Here is a 27,371-nt window from a genome sequence, read left to right as displayed (position 1 = left end):
GCGGGCAGATCACGAGGTCAGGAGATGGAAACCAACCTGACCAACATGGTGAAACCCCATCTCTACTAAAAACACAAAAATTTGCTGGGCGTGGTGGCACACGCCTATAATCCCAGCTACTCAGGAGGCTGAGGCAGGAGAATCGCTTGAATCCGGGAGGAGGAGTTTGCAGTGAGCCGACATCACGCCATTGCACTCCAGCCTGGGTGACAGAGCGAGACTCTGTCTTAAAAAAAAAAAAAGAAAGAAAGAAAGAAAAAGAAAAAAAGAAAAAATAATATCAACTAGAAAAATGCAGACATGTATGAGCTTCAGACATTAGTCCAACAGTATAAAGGTAGCATTTCCAAACAATTGGAAAATACACAGGTTTGTGGCAATGCAATCAATGTAATCACAACAATTAGAAAAACCCCAAGATTTTAACCCATGGAGCAAGCTCCAAAATCATGGGTTCTCAGTGATCTAGAAGTGTGTCAATACTGTAAAGAAAAAGAACACTGGGTCCAGAATTGCCCAGCTCTCAAGAGGAGGGAAAACTTTCAGGGCCCTTCTCGTAGAAAATCACTGACTCCCCTCCGAGGAAGTAAATGTCCAGCACTTTCAACTGAAAAAATGTTTCTTTTATTTATTTATTTATGAGACAGAGTCTCATTCTGTTGCCCAGACTGGAGTGCAGTGGCGTGATCTCGGCTCACTGCAACCTCCGCCTCCTGGGTTCAAGCAATTCTCCTGCCTCAGCCTCCCGAGTAGCTGGGACTACAGTCGCGTGCCACCACACCCAGCTAATTTTTGTACTTTTAGCAGAGACGGAGTTTCATCATGTTGGCCAGGCCGATCTTGAACTCCTGACCTTGTGATCCGCCCGCCTCAGCTTCCCAAAGTGCTGGGATTACAGATGTGAGCCACCGTGCCCGGACCACGTTTCTTATTGATACCAATATCTAGACTGCACAATCATCTACCCTTAACACCACCCACCACTCTGGTTCCTGTGCTCCTTCCTCAGCATTACTAGACTTTTTCAGCGGCAGGTTTTGATCATTTGTCTCACGATTTGCCTTTCTCAACCTCTTAATGTTTTTGGGGGGCCTCTTAAAGCTCAGCACAACTTTTTTTCTCAATTCTCTCACCCCTGTAAATCTGTTAAAAAGGCATCTTTTCAGGAATTGGAGTATCAAAATTCACTGTGCCCGCAAGGGACCCCTCTCAAACTCCTGCCCCCCCATGTCTGTCCCCTAATGGCTTTGTCTGACTTCTCTGAGTTCCTCTTCCCCCTTCAACCTAGCACTGTTCTACTAAGGATTTACATCAACTGTTAGACAAAATCCTTGCTTTGTGGGCGACAAACCCCACTGGTACATGGCCTGCAGAATTCCTTAAGGTGGAAACAGATCTTCCCACACTCCTCCCTAGACTACCCCAAATCATTTAAAACCATGAGGACTTGAAGGGCTCCACCCAATAACCCAAGATTTAATAGACAAAGAAAAGCTAATCCCCACTTCTAGTCTAGGCAACACTCCCATTATGGCCACTACAAAGCCAAACGGAAGAGGATTTTCAGCCAGTCCAAGATCTGAGAGCTATCAATAAAATTGTCCAACCCAGATTTCCCCTGATGCCCAAACCTAATACTAGACTGGCTGTGGTCCCTTCCAACATCTAATATTTCACCTGTCATCAGTTTGTGTTCAGATTTTTTCAGCATCCTTTTTCATAAAGATTCTCAGTATTTGTTTTTTTTTCACAATCAACAATATATCTGGACAACGATATATCTGGACAGTTATGCCCCAAGGATTTACTGAGGGTCCTATTTAAGGGACTTAAAATACGCAGGAAACTTCACTTTATTTCAATATGTGGATGATTTCTATGTCCTGCCCGTTATGACAGTGCTCTTCTGAACACCTAAGGCATTAGGAATACAGGGCCACCAGGTGGCTAAAGACAAAGTTCTGCATTCAGTGTCTGGGTCATGATATCTCAGCCACAGGAAAAACTATCTCCACAGACTGGGCTTCTACTGTTCAACAGTTTACTCTGCCAGAAACAAAAAGACAATAGAGGGGATTTTGGGGTCAGAAACTGCAGGATCTCTCTGTAACTGCCTTGCCCCATATGCCCACCTGGTCGCCTAGGATCCCCCATCCAAAGATGCTTTTGAGAAACTTAAGAGCTCTTTGTTTTTTCATCTGTCTGATTAGCCAGGTGTCCCCTCCCTCCTGAAGCTGTGAGCTCTGTCAAAGTCGGAGCTGTGAGCTCCCACTCTGATAGAGGAGGATCGCTCTTTGATGGAGGGTATATGAGTAGCTGCACTCCCCTGTTAGAACCTCCAAACAGGCTCTCAAGTGCTTTCTAATTTCACGTCCCACCTTGGACTTTCTGATTACTCCCTACCTTCTTCCACATGGATTTCTCCCTACCTTTTTCCAAGTGGCCAGGCAGCCCTGCTTCAAGAAGGCTCCCCGTGCTCAAAGCCTGCAGGCACCAGTACCCTCAGGCGCCCTCCCTGCTGCCAAGATGCCCAAGAGGAAGGTCCGCACAACTGAAAGGGCAGTGAAGGAAGCGTCGAAGACTGGTGAGGTTATCAGCTAAACCTGCCCGTACAAAAGTGAAAACAAATCCGAAACAGGCAACAGGAAAGGATAAATCTTCAAACAAACAAACAAAAAAATGCAAAGAAAAGGGAAACGGGAGTATAAGACAAACAGGCCAAAGTAGCTACACCAGAAAGTAAAGATTTTCCGGCAGAAAATGGCGAAACTGAAAATAAGGAGAGGCCAGCCTCGGCTGAAGCAGGAGAGAAAGAAGCCAAGTCTGGTTAATATCCTACACCCTTGTTTTATCAGTGGTCCCTGTCTTCCTTCCTGTGCAATTCTGAGAAATATTTGTATCAAATACTGTATTTGTAAACATACAAGTAGCTCTGCATTTTTTTTTTCGAGATAGGGTTTTGCTGTCACCCAGATTGGGGTGCAACGGCATGATCATAGCTCACGGCAGCCTTAATTCCTGGGCTCAAGCACTCTTCCCACCTCAGCCTCCCAAGTAGCTGGGAGTGCAGGCACGAGTCACCATGCCCGGCTATTTATTTATTTTGATTTTTGATTTTTAAAGAGATGGGTCTCACTACATTGCCTGGGCTGGTCTCAAACTCCTGACCTCAAGCAATCCTCCCATCTCGGCCTCCCAACATGCTGAGATTAAAGGCATGAGCCACCACATCCAGCCTGGAAATGTTTTTAAGAAGGAAGAAATATGATTTTTAAAATGTAAAAGCTTTTTTTGTTTGTTTTTGAAACAGGGTTTTGCTCTGCCACTCAGGCTAGAGTGCAGTGGCAAGAACACGGCTCGCTGCAGCCTTGACCTCCTGGGCTCAAGGAATCCTTCTGCCTCCGGGTCCTGAAGAGCTGTGACTACAGGCATGCGCTACTGTGCCCGGCTAATTTTTTTTGTTTTTTGTAGAAACAGGTTTTTGCCATGTTGCTCAGGCTGGTCTTGAACTCCTGGGCTCAAGCAATACTCCTACCTCAGCCTCCTAAAATGCTGGGATTACAGGCTTGAGTCACTACGCCTGGCCTAAGTGCTTTTTATATTTATTTATTTATTTATTTATTTATTTATTTATTTATTTATTTGAGACAGAGTCTTGCTTTGTCGCCCAGGCTGGAGTGCAGTGGCACAACCACTGGAACCTCTGCCTCCCAGGTTCAAGCGATTCTCCTGCCTCTGGGACTACAAGCGTGTGCCACCATTCCCCAGCTAATTTTTATTTTTTTGTTTTTTAGTAGAGATGGGGTTTCACTGTGTTAGTGAGGATGGTCTTGATCGCCTGATCTCGTGATCTACCCGCCTCCGCTTCCCAACTAAGTGCTTTTTTTTAAAAAAAAAGGCAAAATCATTTGCTGTTTATTTTTTATACAACCAGAAAACTGTGGGATATAGATTATGGGAGCACTTTACTGTTGTGGGTGTCAAGTTAACAAACCATAGGCGGAGAGGGTAGTTTTATATCCTGTAATACAAAGCTGTAGGGAATTCTTATAATTTTATGTTACCTGGCATCCACTTTGAATATAAATTGGACTTTCTCGTACCAGAAGCAGAGCTTAGTCACCCTTGACACCATTTCCAGTTCTCAACTCTCTGCCTCCTCTCTGTTCCTCAAGGTACATGATCCAGCAATCTACTTTATACACCACCTCCTGGTGACCACCTACCTAGAGGACAGCTAGGCACAACCTACTAGACTCACCCACTGGCCCCCACACCCTGCATGGACTGCACAGGTATGCCACAGTGTCCCCCTCCCAGTCACAGCATGCGTGCCCCCGCGGAATTCATGCCTACTTGCTCTAAACCCCCCACGGGGCCTGGGCGCGGTTGCTCACGCCTGTAATTCCAGCACTTTGGGAGACCGAGGTAGGTGGATCACCTAAGGTCAAGGTGTTCGAGACCAGCCTGGCCAACATGGTGAAACCCTACCTCTACTAAAAATACAAAAAAATTAGCCAGGCATGGTGGTAGGCCACCTGTAATCTCAGCTACTCGGGAGACCGAGGCAGGAGAATCGCTTAAAATGGGGAGACAGAGGTTGCAGTAAGCCGAGATCACACCCCTGCACTCCAGCCTGGGCAACAGGAGCCAAACCTGATTTAAAAAAAAAAAAAAGTACTCCCCGCGGGAAACCCGCTTGGGTGACGCCCTGGACCCCTCCAAAGGCTTGGCCCACAGTTCCCCTGCACACTCTTGCTTGCTCCCCACCCGCTGCCTGAGCGTGCATGTCCCAGATGGCTCCCCGCTTCCCGCTGGCCCCACAAGGCATGTTGTCCTCTTCTCTCTGGGATCTGTCAGTGACACACTGCTTTTGCTATTTCACGTGTTTCATTGTGTTACCTCCGCTGTGTGTCACCTGAGCTAAACACTGGAAGCGAACCCTTCTGCCAGTCAGGGCCCTCAGAGAGAGTATTCCGGCTTCGTTGGAATAAACTGGACACAGGTCAGACAAGAGCCACAAGGGCATCTGCCCATGAAAACAAGTTTCCTGTGACAGGGACACCCGGATACAGGCTGGACAATCAGGCATTAGGTCAGGGTAAAGAAGTATTCTGTGAAAAATACAATATAAACATCCCCTTCGGGGCAGCCCCTTCAGTACAAGCTAGACTTCATAGCTAGTCTCTGTCTTGGGAGCAAATTAGAGGAAAGATCAAATTAGAGAAAAACACAACTGGCGCAGCAAGCAGGGTGTGTAGTCACAAGCATGAGGGGCACCACAAAATGCCTTTGACCCGTGTGTAGCTTGCTGTGGCTCTCCCCCGTGGCTAGCACCATGTGGGGAAGCAGAACTGCTTGCTGGAGGGGTGTGCTGCTGCTATGCAAGCTGCATAAAGCCCTCTGCTGCCTGTTGTTTGCAGTGTCCACCCTAAAGTATGAGGTTGCCATTATCAACCCAAGTCTTCCCAAAGAGAGTCATTCGACCAGGCGCCTCTGGTCTAACAAGAATTGACCACATAGCGGCTCCTGATTGACTAAGGTTAAAGACAAGACAGATTAAAGACCAGGTCCTCCCTGCCTCGAGCCAAGGAAAGCTGATGTGCACGGAACAATTGCGAGATTACTATCTCCGCCCAAGGTGGGGCTAAATGCTAAAGTGAATGAGGAAAGTAACACCCGTAGCAAAGGAAGGAGTCTTCCCTCACCCCTCCCACCCTCCACCCCCCACCCCCCACTACACCGCATACCACACCCCCTCAGTCCCTTGCCCCTGGCCTAAGTGTCCTAACCCCAACAGCAGGAATAATCTCACAACAGGAAACCAATGGCACCACCAAAGATGAAATACCACCCAGGCCTGGGGTCACTAGTTTGGGACCTTACCTTATTTCTGTCACTGTCAGAGCTATCCGCTACCACCAGGAGCTCGTCAGGTGAACATTGAAAGACAGAGGGGGGATAAATGGTAGTTGCCTAGAAATAAAAGCCATTCTAAATATTTTACTTTCAAAAGGGGTTGGTGGGAGGGGGGCGGTGTCGGGTGGGCGTGGTGGCTCACGCTTGTAGTCCCAGCTACTCTGGCAGCTGAGAGGATCGCTTGAGCCCAGGAGTTCAAAGCTGCAGTGAGCTGTGATCGCACCAATGTCTTCCAGTCCGGCTGACGAAGCAAGATCCTGTGTCTAAAAAAAAAGAAAAACAAAAAGAAAGAAAAGAAAACCACTCCTTAATCTTTACTCTCCCTGTCAGAATTGTGTGCACTTGACCGGGGTATGGTAGCTCACGCATGTAATCCCAGCACTTTGGGAAGCAGGAGGATCACTTGAGGTCAGGAGTTCAAGACCAGCCTGGCCAACATAGTGAAACCCCGTCTGTACTGAAAATACAAAAACTAACCAGGCACGGTGTCACTCACCTGTAATCCCAGCTACTCGAGAGGCTGAGGCAGGAGAATTGCTTGAACCTGGGAGGCAGAGGTTGCAGTGAGCCGAGATCGTGCCATTGCACTCCAGCCTGGGTACAGATTGAGATTCTGTCTAAAAAAAAAAAAAAAAAAAAAAAAAAAAAAAAAAAAAAAAAAAGAAAGAAAGAAAGAAAGAAAGAAAGAAAAAAAGAAAGAAAGAAAGAAAGAAAAGGATTATGTGCACTCTGTAACATCTTTGGTTATGGCAGTCCAATTTTCGTAAGAACTTTGTTAATATGCCGTGAAAGATTGAAAATTTGAGCATGTAATTTATATTATATTACATTGTAAATTAACAGCTCTTAAGGAAAATTTGCTCCCAGCTTTGAAGCTGGGAAGTCACTGGAATCATTTTAGAAAAGATCACAACGACATGGCTTTTGAGATTTTCATTCTAGTATGTTAAGAATTGTATTCAAATGCGAATGTTTGTGTACTGATCCTCAACACAGCCCATAACATCCCCACTATTAAAGAAAAAAGAAACAAAAATAACAAGTGTTGGCCAGAAAATGGAGAAGTTGGGACCCTTGGAAGCTGTTGGTAGGAATGTAAAATAATATAGCCATTATGGAAAACAGTATGTAGGGTCCTTAAAAAAAAAATGAGCCAGTCACAAAAGGACTCCGATGAACGATCTAAAGGAGTAAATCGCTAGGTGTTGTGGCGCACACCTGTAATCCCAGCTATTTAAAAGGCTGAGATGGTAGGATTGATTGAGCCCAAGGAGGTGGAGCCTACAATGAGCTGTGATCCCACCACTGCATTCCAGCCTGGGCGACAGAGTGAGACCCAGTCTCTAAAAAAAAAAACAAAAAAAACCGCCCCCGGCACAGTGGCTCACGCCAGTAATCCCAGCCATGAGGGAGGATCCCTTGAGGTCAGGAGTTTGAGACCAGCCATAGGGAAACTCTGTCTCTATAAAAGATTTAAAAATTAGCAGGGTGTGGTGGTGAGTGCCTGTAGTCCCAGCTACTCGGGAAGCTGATGTAGGAGGATCACTTGAGCCAGGAAGTTCGAGGTTCAGTGAGCTGTGATCACAACACGGCATGTGCACTCCAGCCTGTGTAACAGAGTGAGACCCTGTCTGAAAAAAAAAAAGAAAAGAAAAAAAAAGAAAAAGAAAGAAAAGAAAGACTAAATAAGGTAGTCAAAATCACAGAAACAGTAGGAAGAGGTTACCAAAGGCCAGAAAGAGGGAAGGAGAATTAGTGTTTACCGATTATAGACTTTTAGATTTGCAAGAAGAAAAAGTTCCAGGGATTTGTTGCATAATAATGTGAATATACTTAATATTACTGAACTATACGTTTAAAATGGTAAATATGGTAAATTTAATGTTATGTGTTTATTGCTACAAGTTTTAAAATCTTGAAAAGAAAGAAGAGGGAGAACAACGGGCAGACTCGTTTCTAGGGCCTTCACTGTGGGCTCCAAGCTACAGTTCACTATCTTGAAGAAGCAGCAATTTGCTGAAAGAGCATCAGACCCTAAAATTCATGATTTACTAAGAGATACTCAGACTCTCCAAAACCAGTTTTTACACAATTGGCAATGCACCCTATAGCGCAGAATCTGCTGAAACAATGCAAACTATCCAATCCTAAATTTGCGCCATTTGCTTACCTTCCTTTGCCCATTCCTTCCTGAGAAATCCATAATAGTCTGCCAGTGCTTTCCCTCTCTCTACGCCTGCTCATTCTGCTTTTTCACTTCCCTGTGTGGCCCTGTGTGGAGTGACCCCCTCCCGTGTCTTGGGGACTGTGAGTATAATAAACTGTGACTTGTTCGTTGGCAATCATTTGTGTGTCTGTGCATCTTACTATACCTGCTCAAAACAAGTCTGGGGCATATTTTGGGGACAACTGGAGCAGCAAGCAGGATATGTGAACACCAGATGGAGATGATGAGTCCATAGAGTGCTCTGGGCTTAGTAATGCGCTCAGCAGAGTGGCCACTGCCCAAGAGGGCACTGCCAGTGTTGGCAGCATGATGGCTACTGCTTGCGTTGTTTTTTATTGGACATTGCCATGATGTTGCAGCCTAAAGATGGGGAACTGGAAAAGCTGAGTCCCCAGGGAGCTACCGTGGAGAGTGCTGCATACCGTAGCGCAGGCGGCTCCAAGCCCTGTAGAGTGCCGCCGGCGGGATTGCATGCAATAGAGTGGCGCGAACCTTTCCAAGACAGGAAGACTGGGGTGTGTGGTCCCATAAAGAATTCCAAGACAAAAAAACTGGGACCTGCGTTCACTGAAAGAATCCCAAGATGAAAAGACTGGAGCATATTGTACCCCCAGAGAATTGTAAGATGAGAAGACTGGGGTGTATGATTCCAAGACAAAAAGAGGAAATACAGTACCTCCAAAGAATTCCAAGACAAAAAAACTGGGGCAACTGGAAGTAACCAAGATGTCTCTCAATAGGTGAACATAAATGTTTAAAACTGTGGTACACTGAAAAAAACTGTGGCATACGGTCTCCCAAATAATTCCAAGATGAACCGGGAGTATGGTACCCCAAAGGATTCTAAGATGAAAAGACTGCGGTGCACGGTACTGCAAAGAATGCTAAAACAGTAACACTGGGGCATATGGTTCTCCAAAGACCCCAAAATGAAAAGACTGGGGCATCCATCCCCGAAAACAATTCCAAGACAGATAACTGGGACTTATAGTCCCTGAAATAATTCCAAGATGAAAAGACACTTCCAAGATGACAAGATAATTCCAAGATGACACCGCGAACTATTACGACACAAAAAGATCACAGACAGCACTGCAAATGATCCCAGGATGGAAAGGTTGGGGCATGCGATCTCTTAAAAGATTCCAGGATGAGACTGAGACTGCTCAAGCCTGTAATCCCAGCACTTTGGGAGGCTGAGACGGGTGGATCACGAGGTCAGGAGATCGAGACCATCCTGGCTAACACGGTGAAACCCCGTCTCTACTAAAAATACAAAAAAAAAACTAGCCGGGCGTGGTGGCGGGCGCCTGTAGTCCTAGCTACTCGGAGGCTGAGGCAGGAGAATGGTGTGAACCTGGGAGGCGGAGCTTGCAGTGAGCCGAGATCGCGCCACTGCACTCCAGCCTGGGTGACATAGCGCCAGACTCTGTCTCAAAAAAAAAAAAAAAAAAAAAAAAGATTCCAGGATGAAAAGACTGGGGCATATAGCCCTGCAAATGAGTCCAAGACAAAAAGACTGGGCATAGGGTCTCCGAAAAGATTCCAAGATGGGAGAGACTGGGGCATACGGTGTCCCCAAAGATTTGAAGAGTACAGCCCTGCAAGTGACTCCAAGATGGAAACACTGGGGCACACGGTCCCCCAAAGAATTCCAAGATGAAAGAACTGGGGTGTATGACACTACAAATGATTCCAAGGCAAAAAGACCAGGGAATGGCTGGGCACGGTGGCTCACGCCTGTAATCCAGCACTTTAGGAGACCGAGGCAGGCGGATCATGAGGTCAGGAGATGGAGACCATCCTGGCTAACACGGTGAAACTCCATCTCTACTAAAAATACAAAAAATTAGCCGGGCATGGTGGCAGGTGCCTGTAGTCACAGCTACTTGGGAGGCTAAGGCAGGAGAATCGCTTGAACCTGGGAGGCAGAGGTTGTAGTGAGCCGAGATCACGCCACTGTACTCCAGCCTGGGCGACAGAGCAAGACTCTGTCTCAAAAAAAAAAAAAAAAAAAAAAGTGTAGGGAATAAAGCAATGCAAATGATTCCAAGATAAAAAGACTGGAGTATATGGTTCCCTGAAAAATTCCAAGATGAAAAGACTGGGGCATATAGTCCCCCAAATAATTCCAAGAGAAAAATAATCAGGAAATACAGCTCTGCAAACGATTCCAAAATTAAAAGACTGGGGAATATGACACTGCAATGATTCAAAGACAAAAAGAGTGGGGCATACAGTCTCCCAAAAGATTCCAAGATGAAAAGACTGGGGTGTATAATGCCACAAAGAATTCTAAGACAAAAAGATTGGGGCATACGGACTCCCAAAAGATTCCTAGATTAAAAGACTGGGGTGTATAGTCCCCCCAAAGAGTTCCAAGATGAAAAGATTGGGGCAGACAGCACTGCAAACGATTCCAAGACAAAAAGATTGGGATGTACGATCTCATAAAAGATTCCAAGATGAAAAAACTGGTGAATACAGTCCGCCAAAGAATTCCAAAATGAAAAGACTGGGGCTTAAGCTGCCCCCAAAAATTCCAAGACAAAAAGTCTGGAGCTGTGGCACCGCAAAAGATTCCAAGATGAAAAGACTGGAACGTAGCGTCTCCCAAAAGATTTCATGATGAAAACACTGGCGTGTACAGTCCACCAAAGAATTCCAAGATAAAAATACTAGCGCATACAACACTGCAAATGACTCCAAAACAAAAGACTGGGGCATATGACACCCCAAAATATTCCAAGGTGAAATGACTAGGGCATAGGGCATTGCAAGCGATTCCAAGCCGTAAAAACTGGAGCATACAATCTCCCAGAACATTCCAAGATGGAAAGACTGGTGAATACCGTATCCCAAATAATCCCACAACAAAAAGACTGGGGCATACGGTCTCCCAAAAGATTCCAAGATGAAAAACGGGTGCGTACCATCCCGCAAAGAATTCTAAGACGAAAAGACCAAGGGTACAATATCCCAAAGGTTTTCAAGACGGAAAGATTGGGGTGTACAGCACTGCAAACAATGCCAAGACAAAAACACTAGGGCAATACGGTCCGCTACAGGATTCCAAGATGAAAAGATTGGGTATACAGTTCCCCAGAGAATTTCAAGACGAAAAGATCAGGGAGTACGGCACTGCAAACAATTGCAAAACGAACAGACCGGGACAGTCGGGCGGGCGCAGTGGCTCACTCACGCCTGTAATCCCAGCACTTTGGGAGGCTGAGGCGGGCAGATCACGAGGTCAGAAGATGGAGACCATCCTAGCCAACATGGTGAAGCCCCATCTCTACTAAAAATACAAAATTTGGCTGGGCATAGTGGCGCATGCCTGTAATCCCAGCGACTTGGGAGGCTGAGGCAGGAGAATCGCTTGAACCAGGGAGGCGGAGGTTGCAGCGAGCCGAGATCAAGCCACTGCACTCCAGCTTGGGGACAGAGTGAGACTCCATCTCAAAAAAAAAAAAAAAAAAAAAAGACGGGAGCATACAGTCTCCCAAATGATTCCAAGACAAAATGACTGGGGCGTATGGCCCCCAAATAATCCCAAGATGAAAACCTAGGGCATCCGGCACTACTAAAGATCCCAAGACCGGCCGGGTGCTGTGGCTCACGCCTGTAATTCCAGCACTTTGGGAGGCCGAGGCGGGCGGATCACCTGAGGTCAGGGGTTTGAGACCAGCCTGACCAATATGATGAAACCCCGTCTCTACTAAAAATAAAAAATTAGCTGGACGTAGTGGCATGCGCCTGTAATCTCAGCTACGCGGAAGGCTGAGGCAGAAGAATCGCTTGAACCCGGGAGGCAGAGGTTGCAGTGAGCCGAGATCGCGCCATTGCACTCCAACCCAGGCAACAACAGCGAAACTCCGTCTCAAAAAAACAAAACAAACAAACAAAAAAGATTCCAAGACAAAAAGACTGAGGCGTATGGTACAGTAAATGATTCCAAGATGAGGCGTGAGGCATAGTGTACTACAAAGAATCAAACGTGAGTAGAGTGCAGCACAAGGTACGGCACACAATAGAGTGCCGAGAAACGTTCGGAGACGCTTAGAGTGCCACCTACTGTCTCACATAGACATCCAGGCCGCAGGCTGTGCTCGGTGGCTCCTGCCTGAAATCCCAGCACTTCCAAGAGGCCGAGTGGGAGGATCGTTCGAGCCCAGGAGTTTGAGACCAGCATGGGCAACAAAACAAGACCCTGTCTCTACAAAAAAACAAAAAACCAAAAAATTAGCTAGGCATGGTGGTGGATGCCTTTAAGACTAACAACTCAACAGGATGAGGCAGGAGGATCTCTCCAGCCCAAGAGTTCGAGGTTACAGCGAGCTATGATTGCACCACTGCACTCCAGCCTGGGTGACCCTGTCTCATAAGAAAAGAAAAGAAAAGAAAAACCCGTCGGGCAGGGTGGCCCATGCCTGTAACCCCAACACTTTGGGAGGCTGAGGCAGGAAGATCACTTGAACCCAGGAGTTTCAGACTCACCTGGGCAACATGGCAAGACTTCATCTCTACAAAGTCCAAAATTAACTGGGCGTGGCAGTGTGGCCTGTAGTCCCAGCTACTTAGGACACTAAGGTGGGGAGATTGCTTGAGCCAGGGATGTCGAGGTTTCAGTGAACAGTGATTGCACCACTGCACTCCAGCCTGGGCGACTGAGCAAGACCCTATCTCAAAAAAAAAAAAAAAAAAAAAAAAAATCCCACCTAGAGACAGCATAGAAGCTGTGCACTTTCCTATGTAGCTTGTCCTGTGCATCACTCCCATCTGGCTGCCCCTGAGTTCTAGCCTTTGTAATAAACTGCAAATATAGGGAGTTAACTATTTTCCTGAGTTCTCCAAGCTGGTCTAGCAAATTAACGAATGTGAGAGGCAGTCATAGGAACCCTGGATTCCTGTTGGCTGTAAGAACAGGTTACAACCCGGCATGTGAAATTGGGGCAGTCTTGACTGAGCCCTTGACCTGTGGTGTCTGTACTGTCACCAGATAGAGAAAGAGTCAGAATTAAGTTGATTCACAGGACACTACTTGATGTCCATAGAGAACTGGAAAATTGCTTGCTGTGGGAAAAACTCCTGAATCCTGTGGCAGAAATATTAAGAATACCGTGAAAGTATAGAAAAAAAGTTGTGGCCAGGCACGATGACTCACACCTGTAATCCCAGCACTTTTCAAGGCCAAAGCAGGCAGATCATTTGAGGTCAGGTGTTCAAGACCAGCCTGGCCAACAGGGCAAAACCCCGACTCTACTACAAATACAAACATTAGCCAGGCATGATGGCACACACCTATAATCCCAGCTACTTGGGAGGTTGAAGCATGAGAATTGCTTGAATCAGGGAGGCAGAGTTTGCAGTGAGCCCAGATTGTACCACTGCACTCCAGCCTGAGCCACGGAGCAAGGCTCTGTCTCAAAAAAAAAAAAAAAAAAAAAAAAGGAAAGAAAAAGAAATGTTGTTTGTCTCATCATATACACAGTCTCTGGCATAATCTATTACTATAATTTCCTTTTCTAGCTCTGGTCCCCTCCAATTCCCTATCTTCCCTCTATTTCTAGTGTCCTTCTAGTTTCTATTTTTTTATTCTCAGCCCAACGTAGATACCAAATATAATACACTGATCATAGGCACCAGAAAATTTTTTTAGCACAATCAGTTCTCTATTCTTTATCTGTGATCTGGGGAAGAAACCCATGAGTAAACCATTCTAGGTTTGCTGTACAAAGGACACAAAATAATGCATGTAAGTGCCTAACATAGTGTCGGGCTCATAGGAAAAGCTATGCAATAGTAAAAGTGCACAATATCGTTGTTATAACCTTACAGGAATAATCCTTTTATTAGAATGTATTATGAAATATTTCACACAACTAACATGACTATGACTTTGTTGAAACTTGGCAATTTCTTTTTCTTTTTTTCTTTTTTCTTTTTTTTTTTTTTGAGACAGAGTTTCCAACTTGTTGCCCAGGCTGGAGTACAATGGCACGATCTCGGCTCACCGCAACCTCCACCTCCCAGGGTCAAGCAATTCTCCTGCCTCAGCCTCCTGAGTAGCTGGGGTTACACCCAGCTAATTTTGTATTTTTAGTAGAGACAGGATTTCTCCATGTTGGTCAGGCTGGTCTTGAACTTCCAACCTCAGGTGATCCGCCCACCTCGCCCTCCCAAAGTGCTGGGATTACAGGCATAAGCCACCATGCCCGGTGAAACTTAGCAATTTCTTGGACTTCTAATAATTTAGTGATCAATGACTCCAATCAGAGAGTTCATTTGATGATATTATTTTAGATTTATGTGAGACTACTGTGAACAACAAAATAATGGTTTCCTGCTGTTACAGTAAAGCTACACTGTGCTCATATTCCTTCCTTGACAAGTGGGACGTGCTGATCCTGTGATAATCTTCTACTAAAGGAGTTAATTTATTTTGCAGCAAATAATTTGTGGAGATGAGTTCATTTCCTGTGATAAATATCAGTGCAACATAACCAGGTTACTTGCTATGATCTCACTGAGCTGCTATAATCCAACTGGCTAAAGAACTCATCAGCTATATACCTCAGCAAGAAAGAAACCCAGCTTTTCCAAAGAAATTATGTTTAGACACTCTCTTAAGTTTGATAAATACGTTATTTACTGATTGCTTGAGAAAAACATAAAAAGGAAGATACGTGCACGCTGAAGGAAATTACTGAAGAGCAACCCAATCAATACGAGCAGATTCCACTTGCAACACCTAAAAGACAGCCTCTTTTAAAAAATCAAGCTTTGCTTATTTAAGGCTGAAAAAAATAAGTGTGACTATTCCTGTAAATATTTGAATAAAAGGACAAAATGGCTGAATACTTGCTACAATCATTTTTTTCCTCTCTGCGTTTGTAATACATTTCTGAGGAAATCTCAAAATGCCACTTGTATACAATGTTTGGGATATTATAATCCCTCCTACAAGATAAGCTGTTTTCAGTGTGTGCTGAAATTCAGCCCTTTTCATCAACCTCCAAAAATCCAAAAGGAAGACCACGGAGAAACACTGTATTTATACACGAAGTATCATTCCAGAGCAAGGAGCTCCTCCCAGACAAGAAAGGAAGAACCATTTCATTCTACTGTCTTCTCAAATTTTCCCAGCTTCTTTAGTGCTCATAAAGAACCATAATTAAGCCTACGTGTATATGTGTGTTAATAATGATAAAATCATTCCAGAGGTAGATGATTTTACTTTGTATAACATTAATGAAATGAAAGTTCCATTGGGGCAGAATGACAGATAGAAAGGCCATGTTTAATGTTATCAATATAGTTGGGTGATAGAATAAATAATCTATATCAACATGACATTTTCCATATGGTAACCAAAAATTTATTTGACTAAGCTTTTATCTCCTGAACTTGCTGGCAGTTTTGGAACTAAAGAGAAAATCAGCCAGGCACAGTGGCTCACGCCTGTAATCCCAACACTTTGGGAGGCCAAGGTAGGGGTGGATCATGAGGTCAAGAGTTCGAGATCAGCCTGGCCAAGATAGTGAAACCCCGCCTCTACTAAAAAATACAAAAATTAGCCAGGCGTGATGACAGGCACCTGTAATCCCACCTACTCGGGAAGCTGAGGCATGAGAATGACTTGAACCTGGGAGGTGGAGATTGCACTGAGCCAAGATTGCGCCATTGCACTCTAACCTGGGTGACAGAGCAAGACTCTGTCTCAAAAAACAAAAAAAGAGAGAAAATCGCCAGCTCTTCTAAAGGGTAAGTGGTACTTTTAGACGTTACTTCCCTAAAAGAACTCTTCCCTGCCTCCACAAACCTATGCCCCAGCCTAAATCAGGGCCCCTACTCTAAGCTCCTCACTTAGAGCAACTATGATTATGTATGTGGAGGCTTATTTCAAGAATGTCTGTCTCCGCCACCAGCCTGTGGTTTTGCTTACCTTCACGCTCCCAGAGCCTAGCACAGTGCCTGGCAAACTGTAGGGCTCAAGAGTATTTACTGAAGGAAAGACTATTCAGTAGGTTTTGATAAGGGCATTCATGTGCCTGGGCATCTTGGCAATAACTGTTTTGTCTGAGAAGACAAACGTGAACTGGAGAAGAGAATTTAAGTTCTTAATTATCATCAAATCAATTCCTGTTTCAGTTCCTCTTTTTTTTTTTTTTTTTTTTGAGACAGAGTCTCGCTCTGTCACCCAGGCTGGAGTGCAGTGGCAAGATCTCAGCTCACTGCAAGCTCCAAGCTCCTCCTGCCAGGTTCACGCCATTCTCCTGCCCCACCCTCCTGAGTAGCTGGGACTACAGGCAGCCGCCACCTGCCTGCCACCAAGCCTAGCTAATTTTTTTGTATTTTTAGTAGAGACGGGGTTTCACTATGTTAGCCAGGATGGTCTCGATCTCCTGACCTCGTGATTCACCCGCCTCGGCCTCCCAAAGTGCTGGGATTACAATCCTGTTCAGCCACTTCCTTACTTCCTTAGACCAGCACTTCTGATTGATAACAGGTTTCATTTCCAGGAAAAGATGATGAGATTTTTCTCTAAACTACTATAAGGAGTTCACTATAGTTCACTATAAACCATTGTCATTGTCATATGTTGTTTATCCTTAAAACCAGTTGACCTAACTCCACTCAAAGGAAGCAAGTACCAACCACATCTAATTATATAAGGTCGCATTTAACACATACAGTAATACTCAGCATTTCCTGAGTACTTGTGAAGTACAGTACAATGCTAAGCAACTTCACGTGCATTGCCATATTTAACTCTCACAAGAATCCTGGGAGGTACTGTTATTATTTCCACAAGGCTAAGAGAGCTTTGGCACTTAGCAAAAGTGGTGAAGACCAGACTAAACATCTAGGTCTGTCTGACCTCAGGGTCTTCCTTCTTAACCCCTATACACACAGTCTCTCTGAGTAATGATCTGTTAAGGTGTTCATCTCCCTTACTAAACTGAGAAAGTCAAGGGCAAGAAATATATTTTACTCATCCTTGTATCTCAGCAAGGAACAGAGTGCTGAAAACATAATAGGTGCTCAATGAATGTCTAGTGAAGAAGAAGGAAGTGATTTCTCAGTCATCAAAATGATGATATGTTTAGTAGGGTTTTAATGTTACATATATTGAATTATATTATGTATGGAAATAAAATATGAAATAAGACAAATTGCATGTAATAAGTCAAATATTATATATATAAATATATATAGCGCTTCTTGAGTTATTTTTTTATTTTTTTGAGACAGGGTCTCTCACTCTGTCGTCCAGGCTGAGGGCAGTGGCACAATCACAGCTCACTGTAGCCTCAACCTTCTGGGCTCAAGTGATCCTCCCACTTTAGCCTCCCAAGTAGCTAGGACTACAGGCACACACCACCACACCTGGACAGGTTCTGATTTTTTGGAGAGACAAGGTCTTGCTATATTGTCCAGGCTGGTCTCGGACTTCTGGATGTGAGCAATCCTCCTGCTTTGGCCTCACAAAGTGCTGAGCTTACAGGCATGCCATCGCACCTGGTATATATAACTATTTTTATGAAATTATTAATCCATGTTTTATGTCAAAGCATAAAACACTGCCAGTTTGTTAGGTCAAAAATGGTCAAGATCAAATACCAGCACTTTTACATGGCACAAGCTAATTTTTTTTTAAAGCCCTGTCAACTCTCAGTTATATAAGTAAAATTCTCCAGTGCCAGATTTTTCCACTCAACTAGAGGTTTATCATTATAAACTATTAAAGAGAAAGTTTCATAAAAAAATTAAGGATATCATAGCTATAAGCACTTTCTTCTGGGTTCAATAATCTAACTTTCATCCAACTTTGTATTTTATTATTTTTCATGCCATTAGGGACAACTTGGTCCTAATGAAAATTCAAGCAGGCACATATATATTACACATGGCTTGGATTCTCCATCTTTTTAAGCTGCCAGATTGCCTATCTCCTTTCAAACTCCTTCTCAATGAAGTCTCTTCTTTTTTAGATTAACTCCACCTTTATCCCATGCCCTGACCCACCCCCAATGTTCCTCAAGCACATTCATAATGATATTTCACATGTTTATAGTGATCACCTTTTGCTGAATATTGCTCTCTATTATATCCAATTATGTAAACCATTTGAAATGGAGGAACTATACCCAACTCATTCAGTTATTATACTAGGTGACTGACTCGTTGAGTTGGAAGATTAACTTTTTTTTCTTTTTTTGTGTAAAAAGAAACATAAAATTAGCACTTCAGACAGTGACCCTGGATGACATTTTAAGTACATATGAGCTCTGCTTTGCTTCTACATGATACCTGAGGGAGGACTATGACCTCTCCTTATTGAATTCCTTATGCGCTAAACTTTATAAAACACATTACTTTCTTGGGCCAGGCACTGTGGCTCATACCTGTAATCCCAGTGCTTTGGGAGGCCAAAGCAGGATGATGGCTTTGGGCCGGGAGCTTAAGACCAGCCTGGGCAACATAGTGAGACCCTCTCTCTGTAGAAACATAGCGGGGCACGGCGGCATGTGCCTGTAATCCAAGCTACTCAAGAGGCTGAGGCAAGGGGATCGCCTGAGTCCAAGAATTCAAAGCTGCAGTGAGCCAAGGTCACACTACCGCACTCTAGCCTGGTGGCAGAGCAAGACCCTGTCTTCATTTCACCTTACTTGAAACTTTGTCATCTAGGGATTGCCAGTGATACCAACAAGGCCTCCTGTTTTTTGGTGTTCCAAGAATACATACTTAATCCACTGGTGGGCCTCTGTGGAATTTTAAAACTCCATTCAATGTAAAGCCCACTTGGGAACTTCCTGGTCCTAGTTGAGTTGAACACAGTTGTACTATCTGGCCTGGTTAAATTCTGAAATCCTACATGTAGATCAACAACACCGACATTACTGGTTTTAAGAATTAAAGAGATTTCTTTGCTGGTCTGAGTTAGACATGGCTTTCAAAGAGGATAGTAATCGACAGTGTTGTTGAGAATAGCACAGTGAAAAATGTAAAGATCTATGCAAATATATTTTGCTTGTAACCTGACATTTTTCCCAGTTCCCAGTGTGTACAAATGAGGTAGTATTTAGAATTGTAACTCAGGATTCATTGGGGTGTCCCCACTGGCTGGTCCATTGCCCACTGTGTTTGCCCAACAAGTACATCACACTTTCTTAGTTGTAAACTGAGATTAGAGGTGCCTTCAAGTGACAATATGTTGTGATTCAATAACATCCTTCTAAAAACATGATGTTGACACTTCAGAATTAATATTAGAACACTTGGAAACCTTTCATTCAATAACTCTGGTGGTATTACTTTTTTTTTTTTTTTAAATTTGAGACAGTCTTGCTCCGTCACCCAGGTTGGAGTGCAATGGCTTGGCTCACTGCAACCTCTGCCTCCCGGATTCAAGCAATTCTCCCGCCTCAGCCTCCTGAGTAGCTGGGATTACAGGCGCCCGCCACCACGCCCGGCTATTTTTTGTATTTTTATTAAGGGGGGGTTTCACTATGTTGGTCAGGCTGGTCTCAAACTAATCTCAGGTGATCCACCCACCTCAGCCTCCCAAAGTGCTGGGATTACAGGCATGAGCCACTGCACCCAGCCAGAATTACTTTTTTTTTGAGATAGAGTTTTACTCTTGTTGCCCAAGCCAGAGTGCAATGGTGCGATCTTGGCTCACTGCAACCTCCACCTCCCAGGTTCAAGCGATTCTCCTGCTTCAGCCTCCCAAGTAGCTGGGATTACAGGCACACGCCACCACGCCTGGCTAATTTTTGGTATTTTTAGTAGAAACGGGGTTTCACCACGTTAGCCAGGCTGATCTCAAACTCCTGACCTCAGGTGATCCACCCCCCTCAGCCTCCAAAAGTGCTGGGATTACAAGCATGAGCCACAGCACCCAGTCCAGAATTACTATTTTTAAAAATCAAAAGTAACCTTAAGTTGCTTTCATCACCCCTATTTTCATCCTGCACTACGGTGCCTTCTTTCCGGAAGAAACTAGCCTACAGTATAACCAGCATATTTTGTTGTCCTACTGACTTGTGAGCTCATGTTCCCAACCATTTGCCAGGTTTAGTTTGTAAAAAGGATGACGAGGAGAAGGTTATAAATAATTGGTTCTGTTCCTGGCTGAAAAGCCATCTGTTTCCCATTTGTGGTTTGGGGTAATTCACTATCTCCAGCATCCTACCTTTTAGATTAGGTAGAAAGAGAAAGTCCATTCTCAGATACATTTTTTATAAAGTTAGCACCATAACAACAGCTTAGATAAGCTCATTTTATATCCAGTTGTAGTTGAAGCTTCACACTACCCTGGCGTCACTGATTTTATTGAATTGTATTTGGGTAACAGGTGTGGGAAGGCATGGCTAAATTTTATGCAGAATTTGTGCCTTTGAGAAATAGATATTTGCTATTGGTTTATGGTAAGTAATATAAAATATAAAAGTTCTTTGTTCTTGTAAGTTGTGAGCTTATGTGTGATTTTTAACTTTTTTTTTTTTTTTTTTTTGAGATGCAGTTTTGCTCTTGTCGCCCAGGCTGGAGTGCAATGGCATGATCTTGGCTCACTGCAACCTCTGCCTCCTAGGTTCAAGTGATTCTCCTGCCTCAACCTCCCGAGTAGCTGGGATTACAGGCGTGCACCACCACACCTGGCTAGTTTTGTATTTTTAGTAGAGACGGGGTTTCTCCATATTGGTCAGGCTGGTCTCGAACTCCCCACCTCAGGTGATCCACCCGCCTCAGCCTCCCAAAGTGCTGGGATTACAGGTGTGAGCCACCGCACCCAGCCAATTTTTAACATTTTTAAATTTTTAAATAATTTTAGAACACTCTAATCTGTGTTTAATTTTTTAAGGATATTGTGAAGTTACTTATATATTAAGCCTACACAATTGTTAGAACAAAATATTGTTGTTTCTGCTAGAAAAACTTGTCAGTGTTCTAATGATGGGGTCCTGTTCTCTGATATTTGTCTACTGCTTTAAAAACACAGCAAAGAAAAAAAGAAGGAAGGTAGGCAGGCAGGCAGGAGGAGAGAAAGAGAAAAAAGAAAAAAAAAGAGAAAGAAAAAGACTACACGAAAAGAAGGATGATAGAAATATAATAAAATAAAACTCAGCCTTAGTAAGTCACAAAAGAGATGCTTAATGGAAAAAGAATAAAAAGCAAACCTAGTACTTGCCAGATATTTTCTAAATATTATTTAATAATGCACACAACAAACCATAAAATGAAAATTAGTATTACTATTTTAACTGTGAGTAAATTGAAACTCAGAAAGTTAAGTAGCTAACTCCAGGTCACATAGAAAGAAAGACACCGGGTAGGGGTCCAGTTTCAGGTGTAAATGACTTCAAAGCTGCCCTACTCTGTGTACCTCAATTAAAGATGACTCAACTCAAGCTTAGGACTCGTGGTGACTCCCAATGTGAAAGGCTGGATGCTTTACTTACATAGCAGAACCCTCCATTTCAGTTGCATCTGTCCATTTTTGCTCTGATTCATCCATGCCTGTGAACATCTGGAAGGCCTTGGAGCAGTTCCTGCCAGAAATCTGTTTGCATGAGTCAATGAGGAGCCTCCTGAGAGAAAATTGATCCTAAGGGGAAAAAAGTAGGGATATTAACATTTGTCCAATTACAAAGTCCTCAGAGTGAAGGAAGGAGCAGAGGAAACTGGTTCTAAACAGTAAGGGGCAAGGCTACATATCAATGCTGGAAGATGCTGGTACACATGCAGCCCAGCTTTCCTATCATATCTCTAACAGGGATGTGGAAGGGCAGCAGCCCCCCAACCCCCAAGACAGACCACAGACCAAAGCATTGTTCTGACCCTATGAAAGTACCTGTTTATGGGTGAGAGGAAGGTTCAGATCCTAGTGGAGGAACCAGCAGGAGTGCCTGGAATAGAGCCCATATCCCAGGCATTGAAGAAGAAGAGGAAATAGATGCTGGAGGAGGGTTAGAAGTGCTGGGCAGAAGCTGGACATGGTGGCTCATGCCTGTAATCCCAGCGCTTTGGCAGGCCGAGGTGGGAGGATCACTTGAGGCCAGGAGTTCGAGACCAGCCTGGCCAACATGGTGAAACCCCGTCTCTACTAAAAATACAAAAATTAGCCAAGTGTGGTGGTGGGTGCCTGTAATTCCCGCTACTCGGGAGGTTAAGGCGGGAGAATCCCTTGAACCCGGGAGGCAGAGGTTACAGTGAGCCGAGATGGCACCACTGCACTCCAGCCTGGGCAACAGAGTGAGGCCCTGTCTCAAAAAAAAAAACAAAAAACAAAAAACAAAAAACAAAAAGTGCTGGGCAGGAATGTTGGCTCTCAGAGAAGATAGCCCAGAGTAGGAGAGGGAGCAAATGGCTAAAGCCGTCTTTTAATTAGCCAGTTTGATGTTAAGGAAATGTAAGCCACCCCTAGTGAGTCCATGAAATGGATCTAGTCTTCTGCTCAACTGGGAGTAGGAGCCAGTAACATCCACGCGAAATGCATACATGATTTCATTTAATACTTACTGTAACCTAATAAAGTCTCAGTGTTGCCACCTCCAATTTATAGAGTTATTTTTAAAAGAAATGAGGTTCAAAAAGGATTAACAACTTTCTAGACTCACAAAAAAATAAGTAGTTATGTTAATAAGAGGTTGTTATGTCAGCAACATGGCAGTATAAAAAAACCTGAATTATCCTTCCCCCTACCCTCCACATACTGATTCAACAAAAATTCATTGACAAATTCCCTTTGCGGAAGATCAGAAACTACCTGAAAGGCTCCTGCACCCCCAGAAAATGCTACATCAGACTCACCGAAGCCAGTAAGGAGACTCGGGACATTCTCTCACCGGAGACCCTGCCCCTAACCCCTTGCCGTATGACCATGAGAAGATCCCCTCACTCCCAAGCTTCCACCAGAGGAGGGGAAAGGTTGGTCTTTGTGTCCAGCACCTCAACTCTTGTGAGAGGACTTCCCAAAAAACTAGCTATATTTTGCCAGTCCTGGAAGTCTCATGATCGGTTACAGTTTGGATACCAAGGGGAGAATGGAGGTGGAGTCTCTGGCTGATAGGCGCCATTGGCCCTTCCCCTCACACAGCACAGAGTTTGTGGATAAAAAAAGTCCAGTTCTCAGCTTTTCCCAGGGGAGAAAGAGTTGGCCCAGAACCCCCGCTTATCAAAAAGAAAAAGACAGAAAGTGTTGACAAGGATGTGGAACTCCTGCACGCTGTTGGTAGGAATGCAAAATGATGCAGCCACTGTAGAAAACAGTTTGGAGTTTCCTCAAAAAATTAAAAATAGAACTATCATGTGATCTAGCAATCTCACTTGTGGGTACATATCCAAAAGAATTGAAATCAGGATCCCAAAAAGATATCTGTACCCCTGTGTTCATTTCATCATTATTCACAATAGCCAAGATGGCTATGGAAACAACCTAAATATCCATTGAAGGATGAATGAATAAAGAAAATGTGGGGCCAGGAGCAGTGGCTCATGCCTGTAATCTCATCACTTTAGGAGGCCAAGGTGGGCGGATCACCTGAGGTCAGGAGTTTGAGACCAGCCTGGCCAATATGGTGAAACCCTGTCTCTACTAAAAATACAAAAATGAGCCAGGCATGGTGGCATGCAACTGTAGTCCCAGCTACTAGGGAGGCTGAGGAAGGAGGATCACTGGAACCTGGGAGGCGGAGATTGCAGTGAGCCGAGGTCATGCTACTGCACTCCAGCCTGGGTGACAGAGCAAGACTCCATCTCAAAAAAAAAAAAAAAAGTCCAGGCGCAGTGGCTCAAGCCTGTAATCCCAGCTCTTTGGGAGGCCGAGGCAGGCAGATCACGAGGTCAGAAGATCGAGACCATCCTGGCTAACATGGCAAAACCCCGTCTCTACTAAAAATACAAAAAAATTAGCCAGGTGTGGTGGCGGGCGCCTGTAGTCACAGCTACTCGGGAGGCTGAGGCAGGAGAATGGCATGAACCCAGGAGGAAGAGCTTGCAGTGAGCTGAGATCACGCCACCGCACTCCCCCCGGGGGACAGAGCAAGACTCCGTCTCAAAAAAAAAAAGAATGTTGTTGACATTTTTAAATGGTTGTTTAAAAAAACAAAAACAAATAGCAACAAAAAGAAGAAGACTATGTCACAGAGACTGTATATCAGATCAGTGGCCTGTTAGGAACCAGGTAGCATAGCAGGAGGCAAGTGGCAGGCGAAGAGAGCATTACCACCTGAGCTCTGTCTCCTGCCAGATCTATTAGATTCTCATAGGAGTGTAAACTCTATTGTGAACTGCACATGCAAGGATCCAGGTTGTGCACTCCTTATGAAAATCTAATGCCTGATGATCTGAGGTGGAACTGTTTCATCCTGAAACCATCTCCCCCATACCCTCATCCATGGAAAAATTGTCTTTCACGAAACCAGTCCCTGGTACTGAAAAGGTTGGGGACGGCTGCTATATGTGGTCCACAAAGCCTAAAATCTTTACTATCTGGCCCTTTGCAGAAAGTTTCCTGACCCCTATTAGATCTTTATGACCTGACATGGAAAGATTTCTAAGCAAAGTTATGGACTAGCATTAGCATATTTATGTTTTAAAAAATTCTTAGATATGTGTACATACCTCTATATACATATGCAGGCACAGACAAAAGATTGAACCAATAGCTGGTAAACTGCTGTCAGTGACTCCTGCTAGGAAGCAATGTGGGAACTGAGTGGGTCGGGATGTTTATTTTTTATTCTACAGATTTGTTCTGTTCTCGTCTTCTACAAAGAGAATATATCCATGTACTACTTTTCTGTTTTGTTTGTTATTGTTGTTTTTGTTTTGAGACAGGGTCTCATTCTGTCACCCAGGCTGGAGTGCAATGGCACAATCACAGTTCACTGCAGTACTGACCTCATGGACTCAAGCAATCCTTCCACCTCAATCTCCTGAGTAGTTGAGACTATAGACATGCACCACCATGACTGGATAATTTTAATATTTGGTTTGTTTGTTCATTTGTTTGAGATGGAGTTTTACTCTGTCGCCTAGGCTGGAGTGCAGTGGCACGATCTTGGCTCACTGCAACCTCTGCCTCCCAGGTTCAAACAATTCTCCTGTCTCAGCCTCCCGAGTAGCTAGGACTACAGACGCATGCCACCGCTCCTGGCTAATTTTTGTATTTTTAGCAGAAATAGGGTTTCACCATATTGGTCAAGCTGGTTTTGAACTCGTGACCTCAAGCGATCCACCCACCTTGGCCTCCCAAAGTGCTGGGATTACAGGCATGAGCCACCACACCCGGCCTTAATTTTTCTATTTTTTATAGAGACAGCATCTTGCTATGGTGCCCAGGCTGGTCTCGAACCCCTGGGCTTAAGCAATCCTCCCACCTCTGCCACCCAAAGTGCTGGGATTATAAGTGTGAGCCACCACACCCAGGCTATATATTACTTCTATAATTAAAAAATAGTAAAAAGGTGCCCGGGAGATGATGGCCTCCAGCAGTGTCTAGGCTCTCCCTGCAGGTGCAATGCTTCAGTACATCTGTGGTCAGACCATTGCCAAGCCTGTGAGGCTTCAGTTCAGGTATACAGTATTGAAGGTCTCTATGCCATGGCTCTTCATTCTGCTGCATCGAAACAGAATAAGCTGGAGCAAGTAGAAAAGGAGCTGTTGAGAATAGCACAAATCCTGAAGGAACCCAAAGTGGTTGCCTCTATTTTGAATCCCTATGTGAAGCGTTCCGTTAAAGTGAAAAGCCTAAATGACATCACAGCCAGAGACGTTCTCTTCCCTCACGACCCTGATCAGTTTGCTTGCTGAACATGGTCACTGAAGCAATACCCAAGGAGTCATTTCTGCCTTTTCTACCATGATGAGTGTCCACCGTGGAGAGCTACCTTGCACAGTGGCCACTGCATCTCCTTTAGAGGAAGCCACACTTTCTGAATTAGAGAATTCTAATTCTCTAATTCTAAATCTCTTCAGGAGATTCCTAAGTCAAGGCCAAGTATTGAAATTGGAGGGTAAGACTGATCTGTCAATCATAGGTGGAATGATTGTGTGCATTGGAAAGAAATATGTTGACATGTCTGCCAAGACCAAGATTCAGAAGTTGAGCAGGGCTATGCAAGATGTTGTCTAAAAGTGTTGGTTTTCTGCCATCACTGAAAATTCTTAAACTTGGAGCAATAATAAAAAGCTTCTGGAACAGAAAAAATAATAAAAATACTACTTGGACAAAATAATGAACAATAATCTTTAGCCCTTCAAATTTCTACTTTTTGGCCAGGCATGGTAGCTCACGTCTTTTTTCCCAACCTTCTGGGAGGCTTGAGGTGGATGGATCACTTGAGGTCAGGAGTTCAAAACCAGCCTTGTCAACATGGTGAAATTCTGTCTCTGCTAATAATACTTGCACAAAAACTACTAGAATACACATGGCAGATTAACATTCAATATCTATCTTATCTCTTCCTAGGATGCTTTCTTATATTGAAGAAGATGGAAGATTAAAGAAAAAAAATTATACATATTTCAGACTCCCTTGCAGCTAGGGCTCTGGGTGTGATTTAGGTTTCTTAAATCAGATTATGAGGTAAGAGCCCCCCTTTTTTGGTGTTTCTACATTTACACTTTAAAAATGGTCACAAAGAGGCTGGGCATGGTGGCTCACCCCTTTAATTCCAGCCCTTTGGGAGGCCAAGGTAGTTGGATCTCTTAAACCCAGGAGTTGAAGACCAACGTGGGCAACATAGCAAAACGCTGTCTCTACAAAAAATTAAAGAGTTAGCCAGGCATGGTGGTGCACACTTGCAGTCCCAGCTACTTGGAAGGCTGAAGTTGGAGCCTGGAGTTGAAGGCTGCAGTGAGTTGTGATTGTGCCATTGAACTCCAGCTTGAGTAAAAGAGTAAGACTCTGTCTCAAAATAACAATTTTAAAAAAATGGTCACAAGGCATGTGGTTTCTCTGGGGTAGGAATAGCAGCATTCAGGCACTAGCTCCTCTGTCAAGGAGCAGGCTACAGCAGGTACAGCTCCATTCTGAAGCTGGTCATTGTGGAGACAGGTTTCTACTCATGACGGCTTCCTGATTGGATCAGTGATGGTATGACTTCATGGCCAACAACTGTTACGGCAGCTTCCCCATTCAGCAAATGCTTTCCTGACAAGAGAATATGCAGCAGCTTCCTTGGTGTTCTGATTCTGCAGTGTGGCTTTGAGAATC

General features: G+C 44.3%; 1 pseudogene; it reads left to right on the top strand.

Moving 5' to 3' along the window:
* Positions 1–429: 429 nt before the first annotated feature.
* On the top strand, positions 430–26,812 carry LOC101004953 (annotated as a pseudogene).
* Positions 26,813–27,371: the final 559 nt, after the last annotated feature.

Source organism: Papio anubis, chromosome 10 (assembly GCF_008728515.1).
Source record: "Papio anubis isolate 15944 chromosome 10, Panubis1.0, whole genome shotgun sequence".
Classification (NCBI taxonomy): domain Eukaryota; kingdom Metazoa; phylum Chordata; class Mammalia; order Primates; family Cercopithecidae; genus Papio; species Papio anubis.
This window is presented reverse-complemented; position numbering and strand designations above follow the sequence as displayed.